Source organism: Anastrepha ludens, chromosome 6 (assembly GCF_028408465.1).
Source record: "Anastrepha ludens isolate Willacy chromosome 6, idAnaLude1.1, whole genome shotgun sequence".
In the NCBI taxonomy this organism is placed as follows: domain Eukaryota; kingdom Metazoa; phylum Arthropoda; class Insecta; order Diptera; family Tephritidae; genus Anastrepha; species Anastrepha ludens.
In genome coordinates, this window is record NC_071502.1 from 117485325 (window position 1) to 117495250 (window position 9926).

General features: G+C 35.3%; 2 non-coding genes across 2 annotated transcripts; one reads left to right on the plus strand and one right to left on the minus strand.

Annotated features, from left to right (window-relative positions):
- Nucleotides 1–7867: 7867 nt before the first annotated feature.
- Trnad-guc (transfer RNA aspartic acid (anticodon GUC)) lies at nucleotides 7868–7939 on the plus strand. The gene has a single exon. It is a non-coding gene; the product is annotated as a tRNA-Asp (tRNA).
- Nucleotides 7940–9169: 1230 nt separating this feature from the next.
- Trnad-guc (transfer RNA aspartic acid (anticodon GUC)) lies at nucleotides 9170–9241 on the minus strand. The gene has a single exon. It is a non-coding gene; the product is annotated as a tRNA-Asp (tRNA).
- Between the last annotated feature and the right edge of the window lie 685 nt (nucleotides 9242–9926).

Here is a 9926-nt window from a genome sequence, read left to right on the forward strand (position 1 = left end):
CTTTTTATTTAATATTCAGACTCTAAATTTTGCGTTTACTTTCTATAGAAAAAATTCTTGCAGAACTCTAAGAGCCTTTCTCTCAGAACGTTGTTGTGCGAGGCTGTAATCAAAAAAAGTTATTATCATTTAACCAAAAAATGGAGCATAAATAAACATGTTTCTTCTGATTCAAAATTCATTTAATTTTCTCAAACTCTAAATTAAAAAAAAAAAAAATTATTGAATTTATTGAACGAGTTTCCGAACACGAATTTTTTTCACTTTTTAGTTCATTATGATGCCTTAATTGATTGTGATACCAATCAGTTTAGTTTAAGTGCTACAGAAGCTCGCAGTAGTGGCATAGGCTGAATGAATCAATGAATGGAAATGAAGTTTGCACCTCGACTTTAAGATCTTTAATGCGTTCTACTCATCACAGTGTCCCATTCAAAACCCAGTTTTCTTAATAAACTTCAAATAGAGCTAGGTTGGGCTGAGCGCATGTTCCTTTTTCGGCCGTATCTAGCCTTCTTCGCGCTATAGCGTCACATTCGCGAAGAAGGTGTGCTGGAATCTCCAGGGCCTGGTTGCAAAAACGTCGGCAGTCAGTAGACCATCTCCCATTCTTTCACCCTATGCCCAAGATGACTACATCCCTACAACCTCCTTTGATTATTGGGCGGAGGAGAGTTCGAGGAGAGGACTCAATTGAACCGTATTTTTTAACTCAACCCAACTGCACCTTATTTTTTGAGATGAAAAGAAAAGAGCCTAGCTTTCAGCAGCTGAATGCAGGGTGATCATTATAGGAACAAGCCAGAAAATTATATTTTATTACTAGGGAACATTTCAGTTTTACTGTGCTTTGGGCGGTATGAGAAAATACTTTTCTAAGTGCTCTAGTATTCCATATGGTAGCAGATTAAATGGGGACCTTTTCGGCGTTGGAAAATTCAACTTGAGGAATCATTATAAATTATATGTCCCCATTACAAAAGTCAATGCCCTAGCTAAGTAGATTTTTTGGAGAATATCATTCGGTCGGCAGGCAGCAAATGACAGCAAAATTATTTGGCGCCACGGCAGGCAATGCCAAATATTGTAAAGGCTATACATGAAAAAACTCCTAAAAAACTCTGTTCCTTGTAGGGGTCACACATCTATAGGTGTCACCATTTCTAGAGCAACATCGAGTCGAATACTGCAAATTGAAGTAGAAGCGCGGAAAATTCCGTCAAAGTCCTTCTATAAAAACTACCGAAAAAGTGGTTTAAGTTGCCCTACGCTTAAGCATTCAGGAATTCTGAAATTCCTGTTAAAAGTTGAAGGTCTTGATGAAAATTTTAAAAATTTTGTTCAAAGTTTGGAAATTTGAGTTACAAGGTTTTTGTATATTTTTACCAATAAATAGAGGTGTGAGGATTCTAAGTATAATTTTGCAACAGGATGCATATGAGAATAAATCGTAGAGGTACGAACCATGGATGAAAGATTGCTGGGTCGGACTATCCGCTATGGAGAAAACCAAAATTGTGAGAGTGACGTTGACTCAAGATTTCAAGGTTTGCTCTTTAGCTATGGTGAAAAAAAAATTGTGAGGGGAAATTGGGCTGTCACGTAACTTGGAGATTCGGTAGCCGAATTTTGAACGACCATTTCACATGTATTCACACACACGCCCAAACACATATTCCCACAATCGTCCAATCAGTCTTTGTTCAAACGTCAACGAAGTGTCATTGGCTGATTTTTTCGTATACCACACAATCTCAGTTTTTTTTGTAAAACAACAACGGAAGTGACGTCAACCCATCAGCTGATTCTGTCTGTTAAAGAGTTCGCCTTTAAAATCTTTTCACCATGTCACCCGGTACTCAGCAGCAGAATTCTGCCGGCTCAGTTCACACTCGTCCAATCAGTCGTTCTTCGGACGGTAACGAACTAACATTAGAACAGATTGTTCTGATTTTTTCATTTATAACCTACCCAATATCAGTTTTTTCATAGACAAACCCTTGTATAGATCCCGGTTACATCAGCCAATCAGCTGATTCTTCGAAATTTGCGGAGAACTGTTTAACGATCTGATATTGGCCACACCTCTGAATTCTTTTCTCCATGGTACTAACTAGTAGCGGTTGGAACAAGTAGAAAAATAAAATAAGATGCTTAAGTTTTGTTATTTCATAGCCACACCTCGTATAGTATTGTATGACGCTTGCTTTTGGCTACTTTCAGCGTACATAAAAAGCAAGAGAAACGCAGCTCTTTCGCCTAAAATTATGATACTCTTTTAGTGTCTGTCATTTCTCACCCAGTGAATTTCTTGCTGTAACGTAAACTTTGATAATCATTTTTAAATAAATTATAGAGAAGGTGGTTCAAGAAAATGTACAGTTACTCCTGTTAGCAGATATATCTTGCCACAAGTTATGATCTTCGATAAACAAAAGTATTGCATTATTCATTTGAAAATCAGCTTAGGAGCCAACGAAGTCTGCTAATGTCAACTTCACGAGTACCAACAACAACACCAACACCTTTCACCAAACCAACGCCACCCATGGAGCCAGCACGCGTCGAGTTTTCACGAATCCATTGTTTTTAAGAAATACAAACATACAAACTTGCAAGCATATTTATCTTACAACAAAAACCACTCAGCTGCTGTTTATTCGGTGAGTTATTTGGAATTTCTTTGCGTGACAAAGGCAACTAAATTATGTTAACAACCAAATAAACACACACACACATACACACGCATAGCTATGCAAGAGAGCAAGTACAAAAGGGGCAAAGGGAAAGGTAGGGGTTAGGTAGGGGAAAGGGAAGTGTGCGGAGCGTCGAGAGTGCTGAGTACTAAGGGACTTTACTGACTTTGCAATGAGTTCATATATTTTCTTTATGTGAGTGGACAAAACTTTGGCGACGAGCGAATGAATGGCTGACTGCTTCTGGATGGATGGATGGATGGATGGATGGATGAATGAATGGTTGGTTGTTTGGTTGGTTGAATGGACTGCTGCATGCAAGGTGGTGCTACAGTGCATGCAGCAACAACAACAACAATACTATTACTACTACTACTGGTAAAAAAACAATAACAACACTATTGCTACTACTACTGGTAAAACAACAATAACAACACTAGTGGCAACTCGTGTAGAGGCAGCTACTTTGCCGGCCAATATTTATTGCACTGTCAGCAACAATGAAAAGTTAGTTGTTTGCCGCTTGCAGTTGTTTATTTTATTGCAGCTGACAATTGCGCAACGAAATGCAACTACACCAAAGCAACAACAAAAACAAAAGCAACGGCACACACACATACACTTATAGCTAAGCAAAAAGTATGCGCACACACTTTATAGTCAACTTTCAGGCGTGTTTGCACCGCTTCAGTTGACTTCACTCGACTTGGCTTGCCACTTGCCCAGGGGCGCGGATGTCAAGGCGATGAGGTAGTCTGTGCAGTGGCGCACTATTTCTTACTGATTTCTGTTTTGCTAACGACCAGCCATGTTGACTGTTGTCAAATCGGCTTTAAACTGCTCACGTGACTGCACGCAAAGCAAACGCGCGCACGCACACACACATAAACTATCCTTTGCGCATTGATTAAGCAGCGTAATTTAAAGTTTTATTCTTTTAAGGCTGTGTGTGTGTGCATTTGGATGTGTTTGTTTGCTGCACTGCGTCGCTCCCGCACTACTTTAGCGGTCTATCTACACCCAATCATTTATCTGTATTCCATATATCATTGTTGACATTTTCAGGGGTTTGTCATTAATTTTAAAATGACTTTTTGGCTGCCACTGCATACCCGCTTTGCATACTCACGCTTAACTTTTCATTCACACACACACACACGCTGATCGAAGGCATGCGCTGCGCTTCCCTGCGGTGCATTGCCGCACCGCATTATTAATAACGTGTCTTTTTGTCATAAAATGTGGAAAATGAAATGAAAATATTTGTCAATTGTCTGCCTCAATGAACTATTGTGAAGTAGTGGCTGTTGTTTTTGCTGTTGTTATACTTTAAATGCTGCAATTGCTAGAGCAGTTGGTTGACGGATTGATTTTTTTTAGCTTATTTACTTCAAACATTTGAGCCATGGCCCATGGCTGTGGGCATGTATGCATATGTATGTATGTGTTATTTACACGTCTGTCATCTGTTTCATTAATTTGTAATTGACTATCATAATTAATGGAAAATATTTAATGAGCCCCCGTTCTTTAAATGATAACTGTAAATGATTGGCTTTTACCAATTTTACCTATGTATAAGTAATTATTTTGCGAACTCATAAATGCTTCAATCCAAATATGAAAAATTGTGTAAGATAGTACTTGTTATATAAGATAGCACAGTTACTTCTACGATCTCTTCTCATATACACCCCGTTGCGAAATTATAAGCACACTAATATTTTTTTTGGTCAAAATATATTTTGTACTACAACAAATGCCATATAAAGCAAAGTTTCAAACTTTGCACAAAATTTTAAAAATTGATGAAAAAAAATTTGTAAAAGTTAAAAAATTTTTTGTTTTGTTAATTTTCAAAAATTTATCACAACTTTTAACCAGAATTTTTAGAATTTTTCTGGGTATACAATTTTATAGTAAATTGAATTTATAACAAAGTGGAAGCTTCAAATGACTACAAAATATCATTGATTTTTGATAATTTTTTTAACAAAATTAAAAAAAAAAAAATTTTTTGTAATTTTTTAAATTACAATAAAAAAAAAAAATTTTTACACAATTTTAAATTAATTAAATAAATTTTTTTTTTGAATTTTTTTGTTATTAATTTTCAAAAATTTATCACAACTTTTTAACCAGAATTTTTAGAATGTTTCTGGGTAAACAATTTTATGGGGTTTTTCACCTCGGATGATTTATTGGATATATACCTCGATCATCAAACCGATACTCTTCTATGGTGTGGTTGTATGGTGCACAGCACTCGAAAAACGGTGTAGAGTAGCCACAATTGATCGAGTCCAAAGAACAGCCTGCCTCCTAATAACAGGATGCTTAAGTACAACACCTAATAAGGCTCTAAATACGTTGCTTCACTTGTTCCCTATCGATCTAGTTTTCAAAGCGATTGCACCGAAAGCAGCGACACGCATGAATGCTATATCGAAATGGAATAAGTATCTTGGCCATTCGGCCATACTCAACAGGAACATTGTTATCTCTTCCGACATAGACTATCATGTAAGTCTTCCATCACCACCCTTGCTATTCTCCTGTTCACTCCCAACTAGGGAAGAATGGAAGACAAGTCTAACCGAAATCGATGGCCCTCTGATTATATATACAGATGGTTCAAAACAAGACGGCAAAGTGGGATTTGGAATCTTTTCCAATTCACCTCACATCAATCTATCATTTAGATTACCCGACTACTGTAGCGTATTCCAAGCGGAAGTATGCGCTATCTGGTATGCTGCGAAAACTCTCTTAGAAAATAGAATATCACTAGAGGATATCCGCTTTTTCACCGACAGTCAAGCGGCCGTTCGAGCACTCAGCCCCTCTTATACCCACTCAGATGTGGTTCGATCCTGTCTCTTATCTCTTAACGAGATAAGTGTTCAGAATTCTGTCCAAGTTATCTGGATACCGGGTCACAGTGGATTCGAAGGTAACTGCAAAGCTGATGAGCTCGCAAGAACTGGAGCTGCGCAATCAAATTTTAGTAACTTACCCACAATCCACATTCCGCTCTCAACATGTAAATTACTCATTGATCGAGAATTTCACAGCATTGCTGATCGGAGGGGACGAGTGGAAAGTACTTGCGTTACGACCAGACAAATCTGGCCATCCTACAATGTGAAACAGACAAAAACCCTTATAAGTCTTTCGAAACACGAACTAAGGCATATAATATCTCTTATCACCGGCCACTGCCTTTTGGGCACTCACGCACGTCGGCTCGGGGTTCCTCAAAACGACCTGTGAAGATACTGCGAGGACGAAGATGAGGAAGTATCGAGCAGACATTTGCTGTGCAGTTGTCCCGGTCTAGCCAGAAGTCGACTCGCTCTTCTAGGCTCTCCAACAATTGACAATCTTTCAGTACTCTCGAACCTGAAAATCGAATCTCTCATCAAATTCTCGAAACGAATTAATATCTTTGACCAAAATCTACAATAAAAATCTCGGTTAGGTGGGGAAATCATATAACATATGAATTGAATTTATAACAAAGTGGAAGCTTCAAGTGACTACAAAATATCGTTGATTTTTGTCAATTCTTTTAAACCAAATTTTGTTTTTAACACACTTTTTATTAGGTCGGGTTGTATGTATGTATGTATGTAACGGAATCTTTGAGCTTAATTTTCACTGGCTTCTAAAAATCTGATCGACTTGAAATTTTGCACACCTATCAAGGACCGATGACAATGCAATAATTTGGTAAAAGTTTTCCATTATCCTTATTAGGATTGCCAGGATTAATATTTTCTTTTTTTACCTGTGGGCAAAAAGTAAGGTGAATTTGGTTGTAAAATGAAAAATCTTTATTTATTCTTGTAAATCAGTTTCTCAGGCTCCCTCCACGAAATAAGTTCTTCATCCCGATTACTTCTTTATCACGGCCGATAACTGCATAGCTTTAGACTCACAGTCGATAAGAAAGGAATTAAATATAACACGAATATATCGAATCATTTATTCACTGACTGCAATGATAACAATAATTTTCATTCATAATAAAAAAAAATAGTTTAAAGAAACTAAAAAACACGCTTTTATTGCTAATCGAACTAAAAAGTAGAAAATAAAAAATAGTTTTAATAGTTTAATTCAAATTAAAGTTAAAAGCATGGGATGCATTTTGCTTCACTTTCATAACCCTCTGTACATAGATAGTTGCCAATAGAATGATTGTAATATTTACTATATCAAGGATCCCACGCTTTTAACTCTAATTTGAATTACTCTATTTGTGATTTTTGGCAATTTTTTTAACCAAAAATTTGTTATGTAAATTAAAAAAAAAATTGTCACAACTTTTTAACCAGAGTTTTTAGAATTTTTCGTTGTATGCAATTTTATAGTAAATGGAATTTTTGTATAAAAAGGTGAAAGTTTCAACCGACTACAAAATACCTTTGGTTTTTACTAATTTTTGTTGTGGACGCAAATAGGCCTTTTCTCCCATATAAAAATTCGCGCCTAGTTTGCGGAATGGAAAGTGATGACGAGAGTTCAGGGAAAATAATCAGCAGCCTTCCAATGACGATGTCAGAGATTACTTCAGAACTTTGAATGTATGTATATACATATATTGGCAAACGGATGAAACTACCACTAATGATCACTATAAGGCTTTAAAAAAGGCTTTAGGATCTCTTTTTTAATGAAAACACCAAAAGCAAAGTAGGCTTTCAGTTACTAATTTCTGACTATTTGAACTCATTCTAACCGAAATATATACATTCCAAATTATTAAATATTTTTCTTATCTACATATCTTACATAATTATACTGCCTTGAAACAAAATATGAATATTCTATAACTCGAAATCTCCAAAAGTCGAACATATTTTTATTGTATATTTCTAATTTGAGTTATAGAAATTTGACTGTATAAGCATTTTAGGAATTTTCACAAAAAATAAGGCAATTAATTTCCCTTAAAACTGGATTAATGAAAAAAAGTAACGATTTTTACCACAACGAAAAAAATTTCACAAATTTGAATCTCTTTTGGAGTGTAAATAGAAATCTACGTAAATAAAAAAAAAATTAAATATAATTAAAACAAAAAATATGAAATCTTAGTAGAATAGAAAATCAATATTTTTAACTTCTAATTTTCTTAAATGGATTTTGGCAAAAATATATCACCGTCCTCGATAGTATAGTGGTCAGTATCCCCGCCTGTCACGCGGGAGACCGGGGTTCAATTCCCCGTCGGGGAGTCTTTGGTTGGACATGGCTTTTTGATTTTTATATTCTCAATTTTATTTTGTGTGCCTTGCGTAATTTCGAGATAGGCTGCAGGAATATTTGTAATGAGGGGCAATGGAAGCTCAATTTAAAAATTTGCATTCATATAAAGTCAGTCAAAAAAGTGTTGTTATGGTCAGTTTAATGCTGAAACTAAGCGCTTTCAATTCAGAGTGTGTATGTGCATGCACAAGAAAATTTAATTTTATTTAACTGTTAATTGGTCGACTAATCGCAAATTTAAATGCAAGCTGTTGACTCCTGATTAAACATATGTTTACATATATACGTACATAGATGCATATGCATATTAATCAAGATCTTACACAACAGATCATTTTCCCCATAGCTGTTTTTCCACCTATTTTTGGATATGTGAGCCAGTGGAAAGTATAGGCCAGTCACCACGGTTTATGCGGTATTTTTAGGTGGCGTGGGGACATTCATCTTCCATGGTGAAGACCTTTATTTCAACACGCTAAATGTGGATGACTCAATCGATCATAGCACTAATGACCGCAAGATGGCGCTGTTGGTAAGCCAGAAAAGTGACAAAAAGAAGCATTTTTTTCGAGCTCAAATTGGATTTTCATGTTTTTTAAGTAATTTTATTTACAAATTTTTTTATCCATATACTTTGTGGGTTGAATGCATTTAACAAGTATTAAAGAACACATTTTATATTAAATTTAGTGAAGGTCCGTGTTTGTAATATGCATAGCAAAGCAACTATTACCGGTACTCCCGAAAGAGGAGTGCGGCATATTCCTGTGATTTGTAGTATATTTTTAACGTCGAGTGAGTGCTTTTGCTTCCACGGTGCACCAGGTAAAATTTCTATGCTAATTTTGGAAAAAATCTCCGGACTGTGAGACTAAAATTTGCGCATGCCGAAATTTCGGGACTTAAAGAAATGCCCTGGGAATAATTTTCTATACGATTTCATAATTATGTTAGCTATATTAATTTTTCGGATGCATACATCCAATCTGGATTTTCCGGGATTGGGTTTATAAAACGGGATTGTATGTGGATTCACCACACATCAAATTAACAAATACATAATTGAAAGCAAAATTAAAAAGCAGAGTTTTTAACAAGATTTAATGGGGAAAACCATCATATTAATTAATTACCGAAATGAAAAATCTCAATAAATAAAAAACTAAATAAAAAAATAAAAAATGGACCCAATGATTAAACTCCCCGACGGGGAATTGAACCCCGGTCTCCCGCGTGACAGGCGGGGATACTGACCACTATACTATCGAGGACGGTAAAATATTTTTGCCAAAACGCTTATAAGAAAATTGTAAGCTGAAATTAAAGATATTTTATTATTATTAATAATGTTTCATATTTATTTATTTTCTTTATATTTAATTTTTGTTTTTTTGACGTGATAACGTCTTATAATTCGATTTAACAGGCTGCACGCACGAAAAAATGTGTCGTTACCTTGCTCATTAGTGTTACCTTGCTCATTTGTCGTTACCTTGCTTATTGTTGTTACCTTGAATGAACTGCAAGCGAAAGCGCGGAACGAACAAAGCAAACGAACGGCAACGTTCGACATCTTGCTCTCTCCTACTTAAGTGAGCGTATATATGTATGTATATGCGCATATGTACATATATAAATTCACGTATTTGTATTTGCATATGCCTTCTTATTGATTATTATTAATTTGATTTACTTGAAGAATTTAAAATAAAACCAAGTTTGTTAATAATACCTGTTGTTTTAATGTTATTATTATTAATTTTTTTATTATATATGAAGGAAAAAATGTATGGTAATATTTACCACATACCTTATAAGATATGTTGTATACTAATATATGTATATAAACATGCATATACATATACAATTTCGCGCAATTTTCAAAAAGAATAAATCTATATGTAAAGATGCATACAAATCATATGGACATATAAAATATACGAATCTATTCCGTAC